This window comes from Hemicordylus capensis, chromosome 2 (genome assembly GCF_027244095.1).
Source record: "Hemicordylus capensis ecotype Gifberg chromosome 2, rHemCap1.1.pri, whole genome shotgun sequence".
Classification (NCBI taxonomy): Eukaryota; Metazoa; Chordata; class Lepidosauria; order Squamata; family Cordylidae; genus Hemicordylus; species Hemicordylus capensis.
Window position 1 is genome coordinate 47345063 of NC_069658.1, and position 24922 is coordinate 47369984.

General features: G+C 45.9%; 1 long non-coding RNA gene across 1 annotated transcript in view; it reads left to right on the plus strand.

Moving 5' to 3' along the window:
- Positions 1–4296: 4296 nt before the first annotated feature.
- Positions 4297–24922, plus strand: part of LOC128343588 (uncharacterized) — a 55637-nt gene continuing 35011 nt past the window's right edge. The window contains exon 1 of the long non-coding RNA XR_008315596.1: positions 4297–4458. This is a non-coding gene — a long non-coding RNA (uncharacterized LOC128343588). The remainder of the gene's footprint in view (positions 4459–24922) is intronic.

Here is a 24922-nt window from a genome sequence, read left to right on the forward strand (position 1 = left end):
CCTCAAGTATCCCAGTCCCAAACCATTAAGGGCTTTACAGGTCAAAACCAGCACCTTGAAATTGGACCCGGAAACGAACTGGCAGTGTACTGGTGTTCATAGTGTGGCTCGGAGTAGCTCTCCCTGCCTTTTAAAAGGCAGGGAGAGCCGTTCCTGGCCACACTGCGCATGTGGTGCTATCCAGATTTTACTCACAAATGGGGCTCGTGACCCCGTTTGCAAAACCACACCCCCTGCGTCTGATATCAGGTGCAGGGGGCATGGCTGGGGCACAAGGTGCAGCCCCTGAGTGTGGCGGCCCGGATTCTTTGAACCCATTCGCGCTATGGTGGCTCCACCCCAACTCCCCCTTATTACTGCTATAAGCTTTTAAAAAAACAGTGGGATGTCTAATCACAGATCTCCTGATGTCACGTCTAGTTAGGACAGGGGAGGGGGCATTCAACGATGAGCTTCATTTTTTCTTATGAGTCTTCAGACCTTCAGTATGAAATCCTCTGTGTTGTTGAAGCCCCCACCCCTTTCAAGTTCTTCAGCTCAGCTCCTGCTTCACTGGTTACAAGGAGGATGCAACATGAAGGGGCACAAGGGTGCTACTTCAAGGGTGTAATAACTGTTCCTCACAAAGCAAACCAAGGATTTGCACATAAACATCTAATATAGGGCCTGGACAGCAGTATGCTAGATGCACAAAGCAGAGATTAGATGGGGAAAGAATTGTTACTATTCTGTTAAGAGTCTTTAAGTAGTAGAATTAGGATCATTGGTTACTGCAGGAATGAGGATGATTTCCTAAGGGAGAAAGGATGCCTAATGGGAAACTGCTAACACTGCAGTATGAGCACCCTCTAGTGGTAAAGATGTGTTAATGAACCCAGTCCCACTTTATCAAAATCAGGAGCATTTCACAATTTACATTTTATATCCCGCTCTTCCTTCAAGGAGCCCAGAGCGGTGTACTACACACTTAAGTTTCTCCTCACAACAACCCTGTGAAGTAGGTTAGCCTGAGAGAGAAGTGACAGGCCCAGAGTCACCCAGCGAGTATCATGGCTGAATGGGGATTCAAACTCAGGTCTCCCTGGTCCTAGTCCAGCACTCTAGCCACTGCACCAGTAGGCTTTGAGGTTTACTGTGAGGCTTTACTGTGAGTTTGGATTTGCCCCCCAATGCGACGCAAAAAGTGGATTTTTTACCCTGGACATAAATCGAGCTATGCTCTAACTTGCAATGAATAACCCAAATAGTGGCTGGAGGACTGCCCAATAGCTTGCAGGGACTCCGGGGTAAATCTGGTTGATATGTGGACGCACACCCTCTATTCTGGAGGATAAGTGAGCTAAAAGCCCCATCTGGAAATGCTCCAGGGGCATTTTCAGATGGCAGGCTTTACTGTGAGTTTACTGAGAGGCTTTACTGCAAGTTTGAATTTGCCCCCCCCAAAAATAGATGCAAAAATTGGGGTTTTTTTTACCCCAGATATGTTGGAAGTGAAGGACTCTGCAGTGTCTCATGTCTCAGTAACAGAGAGGGACAGATGAGTGAGTCAGAGGGCTAGAGGGGTCAAGACACTGGTCATCCCTTCTCTACTGCTCTGACACTATCCCTTTGATATGTAGATTGCTACTCTCAGGGACTTCCTGCCTGCCTTGCCACTTCTTCTTCCTCTTCCCTTTCTTCCCCCTTGCAACACCCACACTTCTCTCTCCCTGTACCAGGTGTGCAGAGATGCAGAAACCATCCCTCTGCATCCAGCTAGCTAGCTATATTAGAGATCCTATCTCTCCACTTTACTATCTAGAATGGAGTTCACTAATAAAGACTTCTTATATTGATTTGAAACTATGAACTGGCTCCAAGTTTCTTTTAGTCTCAGCAAACATGCATGCCTAGGCAGACTGTGCTGTGCTGTGCTGTGCCTCTGTGCACTCTGCTGTAACAGAAGGGTATCTCTTGCCAGAGAGAATTCCCAACAGGATATAAATTGGGCAACACTCTAACGCACAATGAAAAACCTGAATCGTGTGTGAAGTGCTCCCCAGTAGTGTCGGGGTCAATCTGGCCGATATGTGAACGTACACCATCCATTCTGGAGGAGATGCAAACTAAAAGCCCTGTGTGCAAAAGCTCCAGGTAGTTACACCTTTTCTAATCAGAAAAATAATACTTGTAAAAGGACCAATGTCCACAACACAGTATACAGGTTTCATGGCTATACAGGACACCTCCTCAGTATGAATGTTCAAGAGAAAAACATGGGGCTATCGATGTTTCTAAATAGGGACTTGAAGTGAAGCCAAGCTTTTTCTTCTTCTTTTCCGTATTTCTTTACAAAGAAATACTTACTGTTGAATGTTTACTGAAAATGTGCAAGCAGAACTGCAGACTGCTCTTCCATTCCATTACAGGATATTTAACATGACCAAGGGTTAAATATAGGTAAATAAACAAGTAAATTAAAATGCTTGAGTTTGCCATTTTATTTTGAAATTCAATTAACCTCAGGCTTTTAATTCATTGTGATGGTCATATCAACTTTCCCCACCAACACTGCCCCACCCCGCCCCCACTCAGTGGGTGATCTTCATTTGCAGTGGAGGAGGTTCTTGCAGACTAAGTTAAATTAGAACTGTGTTGTGTTAAATTCTCAGGCTATACAGAAACACACAGGGATAGAAACACAATTGAGAAGTTCCCCATAATAATATAAGGGAAGAGTAGTAAGCTAACTTGGATTCTGCCACTGACTTGAAGAACACTTGTCTCTCCATTCTTCTTTCTTTAGAGTGCTGGACCTTATGAAGAACTCTGTGTAACTCAAAAGCTTGTGTACTGCATTGCAATATTGAATATGAGCTAAAAGTTATAAAATTCACCCTCAAAGCAGTATCTGCCAAAAAAAAATCACTCTACTCCTGTAAATAATTTATTGCCCTTTCTTCCTGCATCATTTTCAAAAGAATCTGCAAACAGCTCAGCTGCTCTTATATAGCTAATTTGCCTGATATCCCCTAGCAATCAGGAGATTGTACAATCTGCCCTGGGAAGATCTTGCATGGTTTTAAGGAGGCATTTTCAAATATGGATCCTAATGGATTCCTGATGGCTCTGGGGGAGTCTCCTGCTGAGAGAGTGGACGACCCTGTTGATGGCCTGCTCTCCCTCTGGTATGAGGAGATGGGTCAGGGGACTGACATGGTTGCACCTATGCATCCTCTCCTGACCCGCCAAGCCCAAGTGACTCCCTGGTTCATTGTGAGTTGTGGACAATGAAGCAGGCTGGTAGACAGCTTGAGCATGATTGGCAGAAAACTCAGAATGAATGTGACCGAACACAGGCTAAAGCTCATATTAGGGCCTACTCTGTGGGGGTGAAGAAAACTTGCTTTCCCACCACCATCACATCTGCTCGATGTCATCCAATGGAGCTTTTTCGAGTGGTTCAGGGTCTCATAGGTGAGGACCCCCAAAGATCATCAAACAGAACCCTCAGCAGCCTGCTGTGACCAATTTGTGTTACATTTTGCGGATAAAATTGTTTGCGTCCAGTCTGACTTGGATGCTAAGATTTTTGCGGTGCTAGAACTAGATGTTGCTGATGCACTGTCTGGTCTCGTTATATTGGATGGTTTTCCAACTGTGTTGCCTGAGGAGGTGGACAGGCTGCTTGGAAGGCTGAGGCCTACCATGTGCATGCTCGACCCTTGCCCTTCATGGTTGGTGAAGGCTTCTAAGGAGGGACTGGGTCCATGGGTTGCAGGGGGTGTGTGAATGCCTATCTAAGGCAGGGGGACCCTCCTCAGTTGTGACCAATTTGCAGTCATTGGGCCCCTCCTAAAAAAGTCCTCATTGGACCCAGATGACCTGAATAACTTTCAACCAGTTTCTAACCTCCCCTTCTTGAGCAAGGTGTTGGAGAGCATGGTGGCATCTCAGCTCCAGTCTGCCCCGGATGCATCTGTTTATTTAGATCCTTTCCAGTCTGGCTTCCGACCTGGATATGGGGTGGAAACTGCCTCGGTCACTCTGGTGGATGACCTATGCCAGGAGATAGACAGAGGGAGTGTGACTCAGGCGCGTAACAATGATAGGGCAAGGGGAGACAGTTGTCTGGGGGCCCCACTGCCTGGAGGGGCACCCCAGAGGCACCTCATGTGACTCCCCATTGCCCCCTGCCCAGCCCCATAGCCTCTCAGCCACTTGCCCTCTTCGCCGTCTCTCCTGCTTGTTCTGCTGGCCGAAATCGAAGCAGCAGGCAAGCTGCAAAGAGCGCCTTTTCTCCCGCCTCTCAGCTGATCGGCGGGTGGGCGGGGCTTCCAGGGAGGCCTCCGTGTAGGCCGCAGTGAAGCCTGAACTCGAGTAGGGCCCAAGCAAGCCAGGAAGGAGGAGGCAGCCAGAGTGTTCTCTGCAGCAGAAGACTCCTTGCTGCCCTGCTTAACCCAGACCAGCATTTGCCAGGTAGAGTGTGAACTCCTTTTTGTGGTTACCTTTCCCGCCCTCCCCCCCATATATAGGATCTGCTTGCCATAGGGCTTGGATATGGGGGGGGGAGGGACCGAGAAGTCTCTGAATATTTATTTTGAAACAGCTTGGAAAATTTGCTGACTTAAAAAAAACTATCTAAAAAGTCCTATAAGTGGCTTGTTTCATGGCAGAAAATTGCAAAAACTTCTGGAACAGTATTTTATTAATTTTATTCATTCATTCATTCATTTATAAATGCACTTATGTTCAAGTTGTTTTGCAACCCAGAAGGTCTGAGTGAGAACTGTGAAGCATGTCTTGTGCTTCTATTTTATTTTATTTTTCTTGTGTGTGAACTGCTCCCCAATAACTTGCAGGGACTTCAGGGTAAATCTGGCCAACATGTGAATGCAGCACCTCCCTTCCAGAGGAGATGTGTCTTAAAGGGCTTTAAAAGCCTCCTGTGAAAAACCTCCTGCAATCAAACTTGACTGAATTTGTTCAGAATTCTGGGAAAACAAACATAGGTTCACCCTGCATGGTTGAAAGTCTCCTTTGCTAATCTGCAGCGAGGGGCCCATTTTAATAATTCATCTTTCTAGTGTGTTCTAGGCATTAAAAGTAATACAAATGTATAGTACTCAATGTATATCACTATATATTGTGACGTGTGCGTGTGTATTCAGTGAAATGTATTTGCAGGCAGCATACTTATTTTGGAATATCAGACTTAAATCCTTGGGGGCCTGGGGTGTGCGGAGGCCCTGGACTTTGAGTGGGGGGGGGCATTTTAAAATCTTGTCTCTGGGCCCACTCCAACCTTGCTACGCTCCTGGTGTGACTCTATTGATTCTCCTGGACTTCTCAACCACTTTCGATACTATCGACCATGGTACGTCTCTCTGGATTGGGATTTGGGGGCACGGTTATACAGTGGCTCTGCTCCTGCCTTGAAGGTCATACTCAGAAGGTGGTGCTGGGGTGTGTGTGCCTGCTCCACCTCTTGGCCTTTGGCCTATCGGGTGCCGGGGGGGGGGGTCGATTCTGTCCCTCATGCTGTTTAACAACTACATGAAACCTCTAGGAGAGATCATCCGTAGGTGTGGAGTGTGGTGCCATCAGTATGCTGACACCCATCTCTACCTATCTTTTAGGTCAGCAGACACCAGGGAGGCAGTGTCACCAGTGAACCATGGCTTGGAGGCTGTTCTGGATTGGATGGGGGCAAACAAACTGAAACCTAATCCAGATAAAACAGAAGTGCTTTGGGTTGGTAAAACTGATTATCCAAGTAGTGAGGTAAATCTGGTCTTGGATGGAGGTGCTTGGGGTGCAGTTTGGGGGTGCTTCTGGACCCAAAGGGGTCCTTGGAGGCACAGGTGGTTGTGGTGGTGTGCAGAAGTGCCTTTTACCAGCTGCGGCTGGTGCATCAGCTGCGACCCTACTTGGAGAAGTAGGACCTGATCTCAGTCACTCATGCTTTGGTAACATCCAGTTTGGACTACTGCAATGCACTCTATGTGGGGCTGCCCTTGAAGACGGTTCAGAAGCTTCAGCTGGTTCAGAATGCTGCCGCAAGGATGCCTGTGGGTGCAAGTCACTTCACGAGTATCACACCCACCCTGTGGCAGCTTCATTGGTTACTAGTCCACCTCTGGGCTAGATTCGAGGTGCTGGTCTTCCCTGAAGAGCATTACCATGCTCCCTTCCTCAGTGTTTTTAAAAAACAACTAAAACTACACCTTTTTAAAGAGGCTTTTTAATGTTCCACCTGTTGTTTTTATCTGGTAAAGTCTTTAGTCTTTAGTTTTTCTAATAACTGGTTTTTAGCTTTTTAAAGAGTTTAATTTGAAATTTTAAAAGACTATGGTTTTAATTTGCTTAATTTGGTTAATTTTATTGGTCTAATTTTATCTTGTGACGTTTTGTAAATGCTGTGAGCCACCCCAAGCAGTAATGTATTGGAGGACTGGGGTATAAATATTTTAAATAAATAAATAATAAACATGGGAAAGTTCCAATTTATGTTATCAGTACAGATAAAGAAAAGCCCAGAGATGACTTAGAGAGCGGGTGGTTGGTTTTTTAAAAAAAGACATTAAAAAATAAAAAAGCCAAGACCCTGCATAAAGATTAAAATATAGAACACAACATTGGCCCCTGTGATTCTTTCTAACTATAAATTAGCCCTTTCTTGGTCAGTGAGCAGGAATTAAAAAGCAAAGTAAAGCTCCTCTTCCAGAGCTGTTGACAGCTGTTCCCTAATGACAATGAAAAACACAAGATGAGAGATGATGGGAACAAAGAAGAAATTATACATGTGCAGCAGCAGGTGCCTATTTCTCCCCCAAGAATGTTTGAAATCAAATGATGTATTGTGTGGGCTCATCTAGCTGATAAAGATCAAGATCAAGGAAAAGCAGTTTTGTACATGGGCCACTAAAATGGGCTTGCTCAACCGCAGCCTGTAAGCATCTGGCCCACTGGCCAAGGTTGGAAACTGACCCATCCACCTTTTCTGAGAGGTGGCAGACGCTCAGAGGAAACTTCAGCCATAAGCAGTAGCCTAGGAAGGCCAGTGGTGGCCCCGGTTCAGCCCGCAGCCAGCGGCCCCCCCTAGCCACGCCCCCTGCGTCTGACGTCAGATGCTGTGTCTGATGTCAGGAGCAGGGGGTGAGGTTTCGCTCACAAACCGGACCATGTGCCCCATTTGCAAGAAAATTCCATCCAGTGCCGCATTCACAGCATGGCCGGGAGCAGCTCTCCAAGCTTTAAAGGCAGGAAGAAGCATTCCCGGCCGCACTGCAAATGCGGCGCTGGCTGGAATTTGCTTGGAAATGCGGCATGCGGCCTGGTTTGTGAGTGAAACCCCGCTCCTGCATCTGACGTCAGGGGCGCTGGGGCGTGAGGTGTGGCTCCTAAACGTGGCGGCCCGGGTTCTTTGAACCCGTTCACACAATGATGACTCCACCCCTGGCCATAAGCAATAGTAACTGATTGGCTTGCGTTTGCTTTCCATCCTGATACTGCAGGAGTTGACATAGTATACCTGGACTTCCAAAATGCGTTCGACAGAATTCCTCATCAAAGACTCCTGAGAAAACTTAGCAGTCATGACATAGGGGGACAAATACATATGTGGATTGCTAACTGGTTGAAGGACAGGAAACAGAGGGTAGGGATAAATGGAGAGTTTTCACAATGGAGGGAAGTAAGAAGTGGGGTCCCCCAGGGATCTGTATTGGGACCAGGGCTTTTTAATTTATTCATAAATGATCTACTCTATCAACGGCTACTAGTTGGAGGGCTATAGACAGGATGCCTCAAAGACAGGATGCATCCTGCCTCAAAGACAGGATGCCTCTGAGTACCAGGTGCAGGGGAGTAACAGCAGGAGAGGGGGCATGCCCTCAACTCCTTCCTGTGGCTTCCAGTGGCATCTGGTGGGCCACTGTGTGAAACAGGATGCTGGACTAGATGGGCCTTGGGCCTGATCCACCAGGGCTCTTCTTATGTTCTTATGACCAACCTGCGGATCTCCAGCTGTTGTTAGACTACAACTCCCATCATGCCCAGCTGTAGCTGGAATAGTTTGGCCATCCCTAGAATTCAGGTTAAGCTTTTTTTTAAGGGACACTTTAACATAATCCTTTACACTCCTGTCATATTTTCTGTGCAGTCACCTTTTTGCACAGTTGTAATTGCACCTGACATTGACACTACTTCTAACCCATGCCCACAAAAGCACTAGCTTTGATTATTGCATTGTGTATTAATAAAATGAGACATCATGCTGAGATGCATATCAACAAAGAACCATCTAGTAATGGTGTAAATACTTCCCCCACCCCATTACCTTTCTTCTTCTCTCTACTTCTCCCCATTTTATTAAAGAAAATAAAAACTGTGTTCATAGATGCTGATTTCATTCTTATGCTAACTTAAAGATTAACTACTTCCACAGAACAGCCACTTGATGGCACAGTGGGGAAATGTCTTGACTACCAAGCCAGAGGTTGCCGGTTTGAATCCCCGCTGGTACACCTATATCGGGCAGCAGCAATATAGGAAGATGCTGAAAGGCATCATCTCATACTGAGTGGGAGGAGGCAATGGCAAACCCCTCCTGTATTCTACCAAAGATGACCATGGTCACCAGGAGTCGACACTGACTTGATGGCACACTTTACTTTACTTCTACAGAATCTACAATCACAGTTCCACTGAAGATAAACTTTTCCTGATTTCCTCTTTTTTGAATAAGTAAAAGGAATGTAGAGGATGCTGTTTGGAAGGACAGAAGGAGTTTTCTTGAATTTCGCAAGCATTCCTTTGAGGCTTGATCATTCCCCAAGGATGCTCAGAATTCCTCCTGAGTTATTTTAGACTTGATATCCTACTTTTCTGCAACCACAGTAGCTTACAACATTTTTTTAAAAATCCACTCAGAACTTGAAACTACTACTACTACTACTACTACCACCACACCACTTTTCAACCAAAAAAGTTCTCAAAATGAGTTACATAGAAAAAGAATAATAGTAAGAAGATGGCTCCCTGTCCCCAAAGGGCTCACAGTCTAAAAAGAAACCAGGCAGACACCAGCAACAGCCACCGGAGGGATGCTCTGCTGGGGCTGGATAGGGCCAGTTGTTCTCCCCCGCTTAATATAAAGAGAATCACCACTTTGAAAGGTGCCTCTTCGCCCAGTTAGCAGGGGTTAACTAGAGAGTAAAAAAATAATTACAATGAAACAGATTAACAGAACGACGAACATTAACAAAACATCAAACTTAAAAACAGATTATGAACAGAAAGAGGAGGGAAACTTAAAGCAGCAGAAGAAAAGGGGAACAATCACCCCATAGAAAAGGCCACTCTGAAGAAATATGTCTTCACTTGGGCGCTTTCCAGACTAGACCCTACAAACAGGGTCAGGGCATCTCTCGGAAGTGTGCTTCCACACTTCCTGCGTCGTGACTCCGCAGTCCCTACGTGGACAGCAGGGTACTGCTTACATTTCCAATGCCTTGTCTCGAATTTAATCGCTGCGATATAGAGCAAGGACGTCGTATATCCGGCATAAGGAAGTTGCTGTTTTTTTCGATTGTTAGTTGCTGTGAGGGTGCTCCCCCTGCTGTTTGCGCTTCAAATGCAACTTGCTCGAATGGAGGCATTTTGCTGCTGATGAGGCAAGGCATTCCAGAAAGCAGACACCACAACTGCGAAGGCCCTGCTCCTGCTGAAGGACCAGGTTGACCCAGACTCTGCTAATCTATTGGCCTGGCAAGTTCGTAGGCTTAAATCACTTGTCTTAATGGGGAGGGACGACAAACACTCGAGGCAACTTTGACCTCATTATACACTCTGCCAGTACGAAGGAGCAAGAGCAAACCGGGGGAGGAAGATAAAGCAAAGAACATTGGCAGGGAGCCAAGGGACAGCAGGAACTAGGTAATAATGTCTGGGGATAGAGACTTCTAGTAAAGTAGGTGGTCATGCATTGCTCAGAATGCTGGATCATGTACTTCCTTAGGTGCAGGGCACCTGCACATACATGCCTGCTCCCCACTTCCTGGTAGGCAGTGCTTCTAGGATTCCAGCTTCCCCTAGAGGAGAGATCAATGGAGGATTTGGTGTCTTCGTAATATTTCATTTATTGACAAATGTGCAGGTTAAGCATTAGGTGGAACTAAATAGTAAAGCATTTCTACAAACAGCAACAAGGTGCGTCAAAATCACAGGAAAATCCCTGAGTCCTTTCAACTCTCTCTTCAACTTCTCCATTCCACTCCCTCCAAAACTCAGCCTCTCTCTGTGTGTGTGTCACATATTTAGGCTTTCCCAAGCTGCTTTCTTTGTTTTCACTATACACTCACACATGGGGGGGAATGACAATGTCTCAGAATCGCTCCCATCAGGTGGGCACATCCTGTGTTACCAGGCTTTTATGGCTTCCCCTGTCAATGTACGTGAGGACCATTAATACCCCCATTCAGAGACTTCCACGGGTCTCCTGGACTATTAGACAGCATTCTGCCAAACACACAGAGAGTTAAGTAACCATTACTTAAATGGCAATAATATTGTTTCACTGTATGTGCCATATTCACCCCTTCTAACTTGGCAAAGAGGCACCTTTTAATGTGGTGATTCTCTTTATTTAGCAGCGGGAGAGTAACTAGCCCTATTCCCTCCCAGCACAGTACCTCCAGTGACTGTTGCTGGTGTCTATCTTATGTTTCTTTTTAGATTGTGAGCCCTTTGGGGACAGGGATCCATCTTATTTATTTATTATTTCTCGGTGTAAACCGCCCTGAGCCATTTTTGGAAGGGCGGTAAAGAAATCAAATCAAATCAAATCAAATAAATAAATAAATAAATAAATAAATTTGATGTATCAATATTCTGCACACTGAATAGCTATGTATTGCTCTGTTGACGCTGCTGTGTTCCTATGACATGTTGGGGATGGAGCTGTCGCTCAGTGGAAGAGCACACGCTGTGCATATAATTTGCATGCAGGAGGTCCCAGGTTCAATTCCTGACACCTCCAGGAAGGGCTGGGGAAAACCCCTCTCTGAAACCCTAGAGAGCTGCCGCCAGTTAGTGCCAGGTTTATTCTAAGCTTTGTTCCACAGCTGCACAAGAAGACGGTGCAGCCCCCAATCTGTGAGCACCTCCCACACTTTTTCTAAGTGGAAAAGAGAAACCTAACAGTGGGAATGGAAAATGAGAATGAATAGAGAACTTAAGAGTCAGAGAGGGAAGGGAGGAAGGAAGAAAGAACAGGAAAATAAGGAAGGAAAAAGAAAATGCCTTGCAAAGAATGGATGAGATTATCTTCCTTCTCTCAACTATAGTGAGGACTGAGACTACTTCCCCGCATAAAGTGTAACGGGGTGGTGGTTATATATTGTCCTCTGTAGGATTTATGCTGTATAACAAAATGGTTGTCTGGTAAAATATGTTGAAGTTGTTGTATGGTAGGAATAATAGGTTCGAAAGCTGCCACAGAATAGAGGCTTATCACAAAATGGCTGCTCAAAAACTGCATACTCTGTTTCCCTGAATTCAAGGCTAGATTTTTTTCCAAGTTCTTTGATATTAGAAATTGTGGGGCTGTGTTAAATTCAGAGTGCTGTTCCTTTTTAGGTAAATACAGGTATAACCAGAGGTGTAGTGGGGGGGGGGGACACACACGCAGGGATGGAGTGCCGTTACTTCTCAGCTTCTCTGGCTGTTGGGGTGGGTATGGCCATGAAGGCTGTCACAGAGAGCCCCGGCACTTCTAAATTTGCAACTACATCTTAAATTACATCATTTAAGATGACACCCTTTAAAAACAGAGGTTAAATATGTTAGTTGATTTTTACCCACAATAGGTAAAACAGCAGAGCACTAAGGAATGAGCACACACTCCAGTGACAGAGTAGGTAGCAGAGGATGGTTTGGATATTGCAGCTGTTTAGAGAAAACACATGGAGATCCTTGTATAACTAAACACTAAACATTTATTGGTTAAATACACTTAGATAGGAAAGACCTATCTCTAATCTAAAGGACTACATAATGGATAGGTAAGGAGAGAGAGAGATGTTTCCATCTGCTCTCTAGGAGGAAAGGCAGGATTGTGACTCAGCACAGGAAGTTCTGCAGAGTCAGTTCAGGGGTCATAGAGTAGGGACAGATAGGGAGACCCTGACTCACTGTCTCTACTCCCAATGCCCTAGTGATCATTAGGTCAGTTGGTGCAAAAGGTCGATGCACTGGAAGTTCATCTCCAACAAAATATGGGTTATACCCAAGGGCATCTTCTGACATTTAGGGTTGTCTTCTATGCAGGTAAATAGGATAGCTGTTGCTGCCCTTAATCAACTTTAGCTGCAAACCTGTTGTAAGGGCAGTGCAACAAGGGGAGCAGGTCTGGCTTGGACACAATAAGAGCTAATTTTCATCTAGGGATGGGCTTGAATCATTTTGGCACCTCTTTGGAGGGGCAGCGAAACAATTCAGCCTCCTGCGGCCGAAACGTTTCGATGTGGGGCGAGGGGCACCTTTAAAAGGAGGCAGGCAGGTTGTACCTGCTCCTCTGTTGAGCCACCACCACCCCGTGCTGCCCCATTGCAGTGCTGTCATTCTTTAAATCTAACTTGAAAGCAGCAGCTGTGCTGCTGTCCCCTTTAAACTGCTAAGCCATGCCGGTGGGATGCTGCTCCCAGCAGCCCTCATGTGGCATTGGCACGCAAATGGCGTCAGCGCATGCATCGATGCCATTTGTGTGCCAATACCACACCCTGCTTCTTCTAACGAAGGTTAAAAGCCTAGAAAAGCTTGCACCCTGTACTAGCTACCTCATGGTGGAAGGAAGAAGAAGGAACAGAAAGGGGAGTGTCCTAAAAGTACCAGTCCTCAAATCATAAGAGACTTAGAGCAGAGATACAAGAACAAAGAGAGAACAAGGGGGCAGTCCTATACTCTCTCTAACTCCACTCCTAATGTCCCTAGTGGCCAACAGGAGTTATTGGTTTTCAGAATCAATGCTTATGGAGTCACTTCTCCAACAAAAATAGCAATCCAAGACCGATGCTGGTGACAAACCAGGTCATCTGCAATGGTAGCTTGTACCAACAATGTACCACCACCTATGGCAGCTTTGCTAGGTGATATACCTAATGACTACCTACTGGCACATCATTCACAGCTAAGCTATTTACATTTGTTGTGAACTGCCCATAGACATGAGTTTTGGGCGGTATAAAAAAAATGTTGCATACATACATACATACATACATACATACATAATTCAATGAGTTAATAAATGCTTTTGGTTAGTCAAGTAATCGGTCCCAATAATATACTATTTATATAAAGTTTAAAAGATTGAAATGAAACAATAATCATCTTAATTTTCTGTTTCTTTCATTTGTTCTCTCATCTATTTCAACAACTCTGTTCCTTATCAAACCCCCATATTCCCAACTGCACAAAAACTTAGTTGCCTCTGTATAAAAATTGTTCCCACTGCACAAAATGTGTCCAGCTGCACATTAGAATAAGCTCTGGTCAGTGCAGACAAAACTGAGCTAGATAGACCAATAGTTTGACTCAGTAGGCCTGTTCACACAGTCATTTGAATCTAGGTTTAATGTGGGTTACCAACATTAGTGTGATTGTGTGAACCCATGCCAAGGTGAGAATCTCAGGTCATAAACCACCTTGGCATGGGTTCACACAATCATTTCAAAGTTGGTTACCCACATTAGATCTAGATTCAAATGACTGTGTGAAGAAGCCTATTATATAGCAGCCTCCTGTGTTCACCTATAATTCAGCATATTGTGTTGCCAAATTGCTTGGTGAATAGGTGATGACATCAAGATCCAATTATTGTTTGCTGATCTCATGGTAATGGATAGATTGGGGGAAGATAAATCCCTATGCAACTCACCTTGATGGAACTTAATATATATCTATAGAATAGAATAAGGAGGGGCCATGCATATATGTAATCTTTTTGCTTGGAAAGGTATAAAACAGATTTTGTTGTGAGATACCTTGGAACAGGATACCTTGGAGCAGATACCTTTCTACAGCACCTTGTCTGGTCAAATGTTTACAATCTTTTTACATTCTGGCCTGATGATATAAATGATTAATATTTGCATTTACAAATGGGGAGCTGAGGTTGAAGCAGAGAAGCTCAACAAGGATTTGCACCACGGTCTAACAGGTGCCAACAGTGAGGTTTTGTTTTAGCTGAAGCCACACCTGTGTTTCCATAGCAAACACAGAAATGTAAAGGGTGAACATGCATCCCTAAACATTTGAGAATGCTAGGGAGCCCTGATCAGCCATATGCCAATTGTGTGTTTAAGGACATGTAATTTTACAAATTACATGCTTAATGTGGAAAACACTGATGTAAGCTTAGTATAACTATGGCATAATCAACTGGCAACCACTGTCTCTAAATCAGGCCTGCACAACTCAAATGACCTGGCAGCCGAAACCAACCGTGACTTGGTTCATGGGAGCCAAGGTCAATTCCTAGGGTGCTGATTATTAGAGTAGCACTTAATATCAATCAATCAACCAATCAACTGAATTAAAGTGAAATGAATTAAAAATGAATTAAAAATGAATTTAATCAATATTTAACTTTTGATGTTCTGGCAGGCCAAGATTGATTTAAATTAATATGAAATAAGTTGAATTAAAAATCATTCTAATAATATAAATATTATACAATCTGTACAAAATACATAATAAAATGCATTGTTCTTCCTTTCCACCTCTGCCAAATCATCACAAAAAACATGGAACACTTTTAAGGGGGGAAAAATGAGAACCTCTTCTCATAATTTTGGTAAAGAATGGAGAAGGGGAAAGAAAGATGGAAAGGATGCAGCAGGAGGCTTGGCGAGAGAGAGAGAGAGAGAGAGAGAATGGAGCAGTCTTGGAGAGAGAGTGAGCGAGCGAGAGAGAATGGAGCAGTCTTGGAGAGAGAGGGAGAGAGAGAGAGAATGGAGCAGTCTTGGAGAGAGAGAGAGAGAATGGAGCAGTCGGTGGGTGTGTGAGAGAGTGAGCATGTAGCAGTCTTGGTGGGAGAGAGAGAGAATGGAGCAGTCTTGGTAGGAGAGAGAGAGAGAAAGAATGGAGCAGTCGTGGTGGGTGAGAGGGGGAGAGAGAGGGGGGAGAGAGAGAGAGAGAGAGAATGGAGCAGTCTTGGTGGGTGTGTGAGAGAGTGAGCATGGAGCAGTCTTGGTGGGAGAGAGAGAGAAAGAGAATGGAGCAGTCATGGTGGGTGAGAGAGGGAGAGAGAGAGAATGGAACAGTCTGAGAGAGAGAGAGAGAGAGAGAGAGAGAGAGAGAATGGAGCAGTCATGGTGTGTGTGTGTGTGTGTGTGAGAGAATGGAGCAGTCTTGGTGGGAGAGAGAGAGAGAAAGAGAATGAAGCAGTCATGGTGGGTGAGAGAGGGAGAGAGAGAATGGAGCAGTCTTGGTGGGAGAGAGAGAATGGAGCAGTCTTGGAGAGAGAGAGAGAGAGAGAGAGAGAGAGAGAGAGAGAGGGAATGGAGCAGTCTTGGTGGGTGTGTGAGAGAGTGAGCATGGAGCAGTCTTGGTGGGAGAGAGAGAGAGAAAGAGAATGGAGCAGTCATGGTGGGTGAGAGAGGGAGAGAGAGAATGGAGCAGTCTTGGTGGGAGAGAGAGAGAATGGAGCAGTCATGGTGTGTGTGAGAGAGAGTGAGCATGGAGCAGTCTTGGTGGGAGAGAGAAAGAGAGAGAAAGAGAGAGAGAGAGAATGGAGCAGTCTTGGTGAGAGGGGGAGAGAGAGAGAGAATGGAGCAGTCTTGGTGAGAGGGAAAGAGAGAGAGAGAGAATGGAGCAGTCTTGGTGGGAGAGGGAGAGAGAGAAAGAGAGAGAGAGAGAATGGAGCAGTCTTGGTGGGAGGGAGAGAGAGAAAGAGAAAGAGAGAGAATGGAGCAGTCTTGGTGAGAGGGAGAGAGAGAGAGAGAGAGAATGGCGCAGTCTTGGTGGGAGAGGGAGAGAGAGAATGGAGCAGTCTTGGTGAGAGGGAGAGAAAGAGAGAATGGATCAGTCTTGGTGGGAGGGAGAGAGAGAGAGAGAATGGAGCAGTCTTAGTGGGGGGGGAGAGAGAATGGAGCAGTCTTAGTGGGGGGGGGAGAGAGAGAGAATGGAGTAGTCTTGGTGGGGGAGAGAGAGACTTAAGAGACTTAACTGCGCAGGCGTGCCTCGCAGTTGGGAAGCAACACTGGGCCAAATGGCAGACCCGAGTGTCGCTCTGGTTTCTGCCGCTGTGCGCCACTGCTGCCGGGGGGGGGGAGGAAGAACACCCGCACCCCCGCAGCCATCTCCTCGGCCATGCAGCAGCTGGAATTTTTTTTGAGGAGGTGTTTTTTAAGCAGCAGGGGGAGGAAGAGGAAATAGCCCCGGGGGCCAGGAAAAAAGGCATCGTGGGCCGCATCCGGCCCCTGGGCCACATGTTGTGCAGGCCTGCTCTAAATCCAATAAATGCTAATGACTTGTAGGACTATGCAAAGGTTCTTGACAGCTTATTTGGACTCAGCCAGTGCAACAGCTCCACAAAAAGACTACAGTTCCCATGAGCACCCATGCCATTCCTAGGACTCCAAGGAATTTTTTTTAAAAGTGGAGATAAAGTTTTTTTTTTAAAAAGTGAAACCACAAATGAATTGCTGCTCCTGCACCTCTAGGAGGTTGCCCAAGAGACTAGTGCAGTTCAACCCCCATGTTGGGAATGGAGTGGAGACTACCTATAGAAGCAAAATTTTTACAGATAATTGCCACTGATGAAGATGTTCTGCTTGAAACGCATTTGGCAAGATTGATTAGAAACTAATCAGAGAAACTAATTAGAACAACAGAAGAAGCTCAGATGGTAGAAGCAAGAGCAAGAACAGAAAACCAGAGAGGAAGAGGGAGAGGGCGAAAGCGAAAGCAGGGACAACCTCCAAGAAGCAAAAGAAGAGAAAGAGAGGGAAGAACGAGCTAGCAGGGGGCCAGATGACGCAAGAGCTGGGGAAGGCACCAAAGGCGTTAACAGAAGTTAAAAAAACAAGTAAAAATGAGACTGAAAGTCCGGACGCAGAAAAAACGGACGTGGACAAAATTGGTGCTGCTGGTGAGAAAGAAAAAGTTATCCGGACACCAGAAACGCAAAGGCGCAAGTTTGCAGAGGACTCTCGCATGACAGCGAAGGGGGATGCCCTCTCAAGCAAGTCCCAGCGGGAGCCGTTAACAAGTGTCCGGAGTGAGGAGATGGGGGGGGGGAGAGTAGTCCCAGGACTGCCTACCGGTTGGGCCAAGTTTCTTGATCCGGTCACGGGGACCTTTCGCTACTACCACTCGCCAACAAATACAGTCCTCATGTATCCCCCAGAAATGACGCAGCCAGCCACACCATAAAGCAAAACTGTAGGCACACCTGTTAACCAATCGGATAGGGAACATCACGCCAAGCTGAAGTGCTCGTACTCCTCACCAGACATAACTCAGGCCATTCAAGAGGAAGAGAAGAAGATCACCATCACTCCTGCAGTGCACTGTGAAAATAAGTGAGTCTTCGACAAATGCCCATACTGTGTGTTGCAGGATGCACGGCTGGAAATATTTTGGCAGGTAGTAGAATATATGAAAATAGATGCTTTGATGTTCCTGGTCCCCCACCCAACAAGATCATTAGAGGGGACTTTGCTCCCTGTGCCGAGGTTGAGTGAGGCTAAATTGTCATGCACGTGGGACAGGGCCTTCTCTGTTGTTGCCCCAGGCTCTGGAATGCTCTCCCAGTGCATGTCTGCTTCTTGTCTTGGCAGCTGTGGCGGTTTATAAAAAACAACTAAAGACCCTTTTATTTGTCTCTCAGTTTTCCTGTTTTTGTTTTAAATGGTTGTTTTGCTGTTTTATGGCTTTTATGGTTTCACTGATTTTAAGGTTTTAGATGTAACTTTTATGGAATTTTATTGTATTTTGACTTTTGTAAACCACCTTGAGATGCACTATGAAAGGTGGTATAAAAATGGACAATAATAATATGAACAATAAATTGGGAAAAATCAAGATCTGACACTTTCTCTCAACCACAACTTGACATTGTGACTACTTTGGGATATCTGTCAACACTTCTCCCATGTTTTTAAGGACATAATATTTTGGATATGAACTATTGGATTCTATCTTTTCAGCTGGATACATAGAGACATAGTGAGCTTTTATTGATCATTTTTCATCTGTTTAATTAGAGTACACAGATGCATTGATTTGGATTTGTTATTATATACTACCTAGTCTGGATAATTTCCAACCATCCAGTTCTATTACTATGATATTGAAACACTAGTATATAGGATTTGGATTCTTTGTTTATGCCCTTCCCCCTACCTGGTCCAGCAAGTAACTTAAGGCGTTGGGGAAGTGGCGAGGAGGGTGGAAGGGAGACTGGTGAAACATTTTGTCCGAATCAAAGCGACCACTTGAAATTGGGTTGATGGAAAGAGTACCCACCCCCGCAAAGCATCAAATTGAATTGAGAGGCCCTTCGGTGATGCCACTTTGCACAGGCTAGTAATTTGGTTTTGTTGGTTCTGAGACACAAATACTATGATTATCTACATGTGAGTGAGGCTTATCTCAGTGAAAGGAAGTGCCAGGGTGTCCCCCACCCCCTTCAGCTGCATGAAGTTAGTTTAAACAATGCAGATACAGGCAACAATAGAAATGTTTACCATTCTTGCTGTTTCTCCAGAAGAAACGTACTGACATGCAGCAGTTAGCAGCGCTCAGTGGGGGGAGAAGTGAAAACCGAGAGCATGGAGAGATGTGAAATTGGAAAGGCATTGGAAAACATGATCAGAGAAGCTAAATTAGAAAAAAATCATCTTTTTAAAAAAATTCAATTTCATAGCAAGTTGTCTTTAGTTTCGTAGAATGCACCAAAGTGTGCTGGAAAATAGGGAGCCTGAATCAATCTAGACGCAAGTACAGCGTTCTATGGAAGTCACTGAAGTTGGACTAATGTACTTAATTACAAAATGCTGTGGAATCTGCGTGAGTTCTCCCACCTATTTGGTTGCATGAGAGACGCAAGTGAGTTTCTAAAGCAACAGGAATAATTCAGGAAAATAGAATTTATTTACACATCCTGCTACCCTGTGATATCCATCAAAAAGTGAAGAACGCTGGGGACAATTTGGTATGTATGAATTAGTCTAAGATGACTGAAACTTTTGCTCCTTGTTGATGCAGGTTTACCACAAAGGTAATGGTAGTGCAATGCAAACCATCCACACAAAATGAGCCTCACTTATGCTCTTATCACTACACTCAGATGTAGTGATGCAAAACTATTTTATTCACTATGTGAAATAGAATTCTAAATAGATGGATGCATACATGGCCTTGCGAAACTTGTTGAAAGATGGTAGGCCGACCATTTGGGAGTGGCTTGGAGAGCTCCTACCTCATTAGTAGCATATGACCAGAACCTCTGTTTGGGCCAGTAGACCTAGGAAACGCATGTTTGAGCCAGGGGCAGCACCCATTGCTGAAATCAGGAGCTGCAAGCATGGAAAGTCCTCCGAGCGGTCCGAGCATGCTTTAAATGCCTTCCCAGCAAGCTTTGCACTGCCAGCAGACTGGAAAGCTTCATGACATCAGCCGCTGCCCTGTGATTAACTACAAAGGAGCAAGAGATGGACCCAGCCCTGTTGAAGCTGATCCAATTACAGTATCATAAAGTGTACTTTGAAGAGTGGCACGTCCCTGGATAGCAGCCCCTGTAGTCACAGGTGTATTGTTTCCATTTAAAGGAGGACCTGCTGGGGCCCACTGGTGTGGTTGAAGTAGTGAGTGGGTTCACAAAACCAGATAAACAAGGGAGGAGGAGAGAGCAGGCGGAACAGCACCGCAGCTGTGTGCGGCCTTTGCTTGTGTGAGCACCGTGCCTGGAAAAGCGGTGGGGAGGCAGTGGAGCAGGTAAGGCCCTGCATACTTGTTCCTTAAGGGAACTGATCCCTACCCTGCCAGAATGGTCCGTCACTTCCCAAAGGAGGCACCAAACCGGCTCGTGGACATCCCTAGTCTTGACTTGTATGAACCGCTGTGGTACATTTCTGATTAGGTCAATCACTTTATAGCAATATTCTTGAAATCAGAAGTCATTGTAGAATAATCTTTACATATAGTCCAGGAAGGATAGAAAGTGGCTGACATGCACAGGCCCAGTGGTGCTGTTGGGGTTCGAGATGCCACTGATGCAGACCTGGAAGCAGCAGCACCACTGCAGAGAACTGGTGGTTGCGCTGGCAGCATTATTTCATCCCTCCCCCTCCCCGTGTGATAATGTAATTATTACATTAGTGTGTGATATTATATTTCACGCTGCTAGTGTAATAGCTGGTTCTCTACAGCTGTGCTGCTGCTTCAGTCTGAAAGTCCCAATGGTGATAGTGGGCTTGCGTATCATGTCAACGAGTGTCTTTATGAAAAATATTTACTGGAAGAGGAAACAATGGCTAGGATACCAAGGGCTACTTGTGGTTCACCCAAGGACTTGCGCTAAGCCAATGAGATATTTCATCTTCCTTCCTTCCTTCCTATTTTATTTTATTTAACACATTTATATACCACCCAGTACCAAAGTCTCTAGCAGTTTACAACAAAACAAAACAAAAATTAACACATTTAAAACACATATAAAATTTAAAGTTAAAGCCATCAATACAATTCAACTTAAAATATCAGCTAAAAACTTCAGCTAAAAAGCTTGGCTGAAGAGACGTGTCTTCAGTTGTTTTCTAAAAGCCAACAGGGATGGAGCAGCTCTAATCTCAGCAGGAAATGTTGATGGCAGCCAACAGGACAGCCAACAACCTGGAAGGCTTTAAGAGGGATTTGGATAACTTCATGGAGGAGAGGTCTATTAACAGCTATAGGCCACCTTCAGCCTCAGAGGCAGGATGCCTCTGAATACCATTTTCAGGGGAGTAACAGCAGGAGAGAGGGGCATGCCCTCAGCTCCTGCCTGTGGGCTTCCCAGCGGTATCTGGTGGGCCAGTGTGTGAAACAGGATGCTGGACTAGATGGGCCTTAGGCAGGGCTGTTCTTATGTTCCAGAGTTCCACAGCCCTGGAGCAACTACAGAGAAGGCTCACCTTTGAGTCACCACCAGATGAGCTGGTGGCACCCTCAGATGAACTTCCCCTGATTATCTCAATAGGTGGCAGGGTTCATGACGAAGAAGGTGTTCTCTTAAATACCTTGGGCCCAAGCTGTTAAGGGCTTTATAGGTAACTAGCTTAACCTGCGCAGTGCATCTACGTGCTAGTACTTGATTGTTCCCCTCAACCCCTGCCACAACCCCCTCACCTCAAGAGATCTCACCACCCTCACCTGAGCCACACTCCTGCTCCTCCTCCTCCATCCTGTTGCTCCATCCCCTTCACCCCTCTTGGCCACTCCTTCATCCCTTTACTCCATCCCCCTCACCCCTCTTGGTCATGGCTGCAGCGTTGCTGGCGCTTATTGACCAAGCTGTAGCCCCCTATTCCCAGAGAACTCCCCACCCTCACCCAAACCCCACTCCTGCTCCTCCTTACAGGAGCAGCAGCAGCGGTTGACCAGGCCCTTCCTTGCTGCCACCACCGCCATGGCCACTTGTTCCCCTCAGGCCACTGACAGGCCCGGGACCATCCCTTGCCTGCCTGCCTGAGCCAATGGCCTCAGTAGCCCCAAATAGCAGCCGTGGTTGACTGGGCCCTCCCTTGCTGCCAAAAGGTGCCGCCATGGTTGCTCGTTCCCCGCTGACAGGCTCAGGATCGTCCTTCGCCCTTCCTTCTTTCTCTCTTCCCTCCCTTTTTCTCTCTTCTCCACTCGCTCTTCCCCTCTGTCTTTCTTCCTCTCCTTTTTTTCTTTCTCTCCCCAGCTTTGAGTTAACAGATCTTGTTCATTTTGTTTCCTCATCTAATTCATAAAACAGCAGCCTCCTTCTCCTGAAGGGGCTCTTTCCTCTCTCACGACCTCTCTTCGCAGACCCCTGCCCACTATCCTTTTATATAGAGAGAGGACTCCTCTCCTCTCAACCAAGAATGTCTTCCGACCAGTAACAGTTGCATTCCAACTGTCCTTAACCATCACAGGCTCCTCCCCGCTATTTGTATATGGAATCCCCACTGCCCAATCACCATGGTGCCACAGGCTCTTCCTCCCTATCTGCCCCTGGTGGCGCAGTGGTTAAACTGCCGCCCTGTAACCAGAAGGTTACAAGTTTGATCCTGACCAGGGGCTCAAGGTTGACTCAGCCTTCCATCCTTCCGAGGTCGGTAAAATGAGTACCCAGAATGTTGGGGGCAATATGCTAAATCATTGTAAACCGCTTAGAGAGCTCTGGCTATAAAGCGGTATATAAATGTAAGTGCTATTGCTATTGCTATATGGAATCTCCACTGCCCAATTACCACAGTGCTCTCTCGCAAGAGCTGCCATGCACTGGATTAGCCACGTGTGTGCCTTAGAGAATTATATATACGGAAGATAACCAGCACTTCGTATTTGGGCTGGAAACCTATTGGCAGCCAGTGTAGTTCGTTCAAAACAGGAGTAATATTTGTTCAGGACAACCTGGCAGCAGCATTTTGCACCATCTGAAGTTTCTGCACTACGTACAAAGGCAGCCCCACATAGAGTGCATTGCAGTAGTCAAGCCTGGAGGTGACCAGCGTGTGCACCACAGTCTTAAGGTCACACTTTTCCAGGAAAAGGCAGTTGGCGTATCAGGCAAAGCTGATAAAAAGCACTCCTGGCCACTTCCTCTACCTGAGATATCAAAGAGTTGGGTCTAGAAGTACCCCCAAACTGTGAACCTGTTCCTTCTGGGGGAGTGTAACCACACCAAGAACTGCTAGATCTACCCCTATATTACAAGTATATCTCTATATTACAAGTTTTTGACAAACATGGTGTATCATATCATAAGCTGCTTTTGGAATTTTTGAAATGCCATAGGCCAGGGATAGGCAACCTTTGGCACAATAAATTGTCGCTGAGGATGATGGGAGTTGTAGTTCAACAACAGCTGGAGTGCCCAAGTTTGCCTACCATGCAGAATTGGAGGCTGATGTTCAAAGAGCACATGCCCAAAGCTTACATCAGAATTGGTTCAGCAGACATTTGGATCTTTGCCAATTAATGCAGCACTGCATATGCCACCTCCTTCCATAGCTGTCTCTGAGATGTCTGGAAAGGAGACATTAACTAATGAAAGAAAAAAAGGGGAGCATAAATTAAACATGTAGTACTTTCTTAAAACTGACAAATCTGAATCCTGCCAGTGCTTTACATGTGCCAGAGAATTAAGAAAGCATAAATCTATGCATCAGGTCATCTATCAAGCTCAGCTTTGCCTCTCTGAAGAGTCCCAAGAAGTCACAAAGACTGGAACCCTTCTAAAAGGCTCAGAAGTCAGCCTTTTAGAGAATCAGCAATTCCTCCTTCCTCTCCCAACTGTCTGTGGAGTATCCATCAGAGAGCACATTTTCTCTTGGGAGCAAAGGCACTTAGGGGCAAACGAGTGTAGTGGCTGTTGAGCTGTGAGAAGTCTGCCTCCAGTTCTCTGAACTATGCTTTTTCAGTAATTTGGTTGGGAGCCTGTGATGCCCTCCTCCCTCCTGGGGGGCAACTCCACATCAAAGGGGCTAGGGAGGGCTCTAAGATCCGCAGATTATTATTTATTTCACATATCTGTATATACACATCTAATATATACATCTCCAGGCAGTTTACATAAAAAAATTAAAATACAACAGACTAAAAACATAATAAAAAGCTGTTAATTTCAAAACGTTAAAATTGTAAATTGATGTTAAATAGATGTTGTTCCTTGCAGCTTAATGAGGCTCAAACAGATGCTCACCTGATGCACCGTGGCGGCAGCTCCTTGGCGGTGGTGGGCCAGTGGCAGCTCCCCTAAGTCCTGCCAGCACCCCCCGCCCCGCCCCAGCACAGGCTGGTGGAGGCCCGGTTCAGGGTTCACAGCATGCCCTGCAATTCAGGGCATGTGCTGAGGCCTGAACTGGGCCCTCATTGACCCACACTGAGGGGGGAGCACTGGTGGGGCCTGCGGCAGCCCCAACACCACCGAGGAGCCACCACCGCTGCTGTGGTGTGTACAGTGACCTCCCACCCAACCCAACCCCTACCCTTTTCAACCTCTTTTAAGTTCAACGTTTCTTAAGGAGGACATTGTAGAACTGGGAAAGGTGTAGAAGAGGGCAACCAGGATGATCTGGAGCACTTTCCTTATGTGGCAAGGCTACAACACCTGGGGCTGTTTTAATTTTGAAAAAGGACAACTGAGGGGAGATGCGATCAAGGGGTATAGAATTACACATAGAGCAGAGAGGATGGAAAGAGAGAAGTGTTTCTCCCTCTCTCACAACACTAGAACCAGGGGTCACCCCTGAAACTGAAAGTCGAGAAATTTAGGACCGGCAAGAGGAAGTACTTTTTCACACAGCACATAATTAAGCTATGGAATTCTTTGCCATGGGAAGTGGTGATGGCCACCAGCTTAGATGGCTTTAAAAGGGGTTTAGAAAGATTCATGGAGGACAGGTCCATCAATAGCTACTAGTCTGGTGGCTGTGGGCCATCTCCAGCCTCAGAGGCACAATGCCTCTCAATACCAGTTGCAGGGGAGTAAAAGCAGGAGAGAGGGCATGCACATATCTCTTGCCTGTGGGCTCCCCAGAGGTATCTGGTAGGCCACTGTGTGAAACAGGATGCTGGGCTAGATGGGCCTTGGGCCTGATCCAGCAGGGCTGTTCTTATGTAAGTTGGCAGGCTTCACCCTTTGTCAGTTCTAACAAACCGGCTTGTGGACCAGCAGTTTGGTTCAAATTCATTTTGAATTTGAACCAAA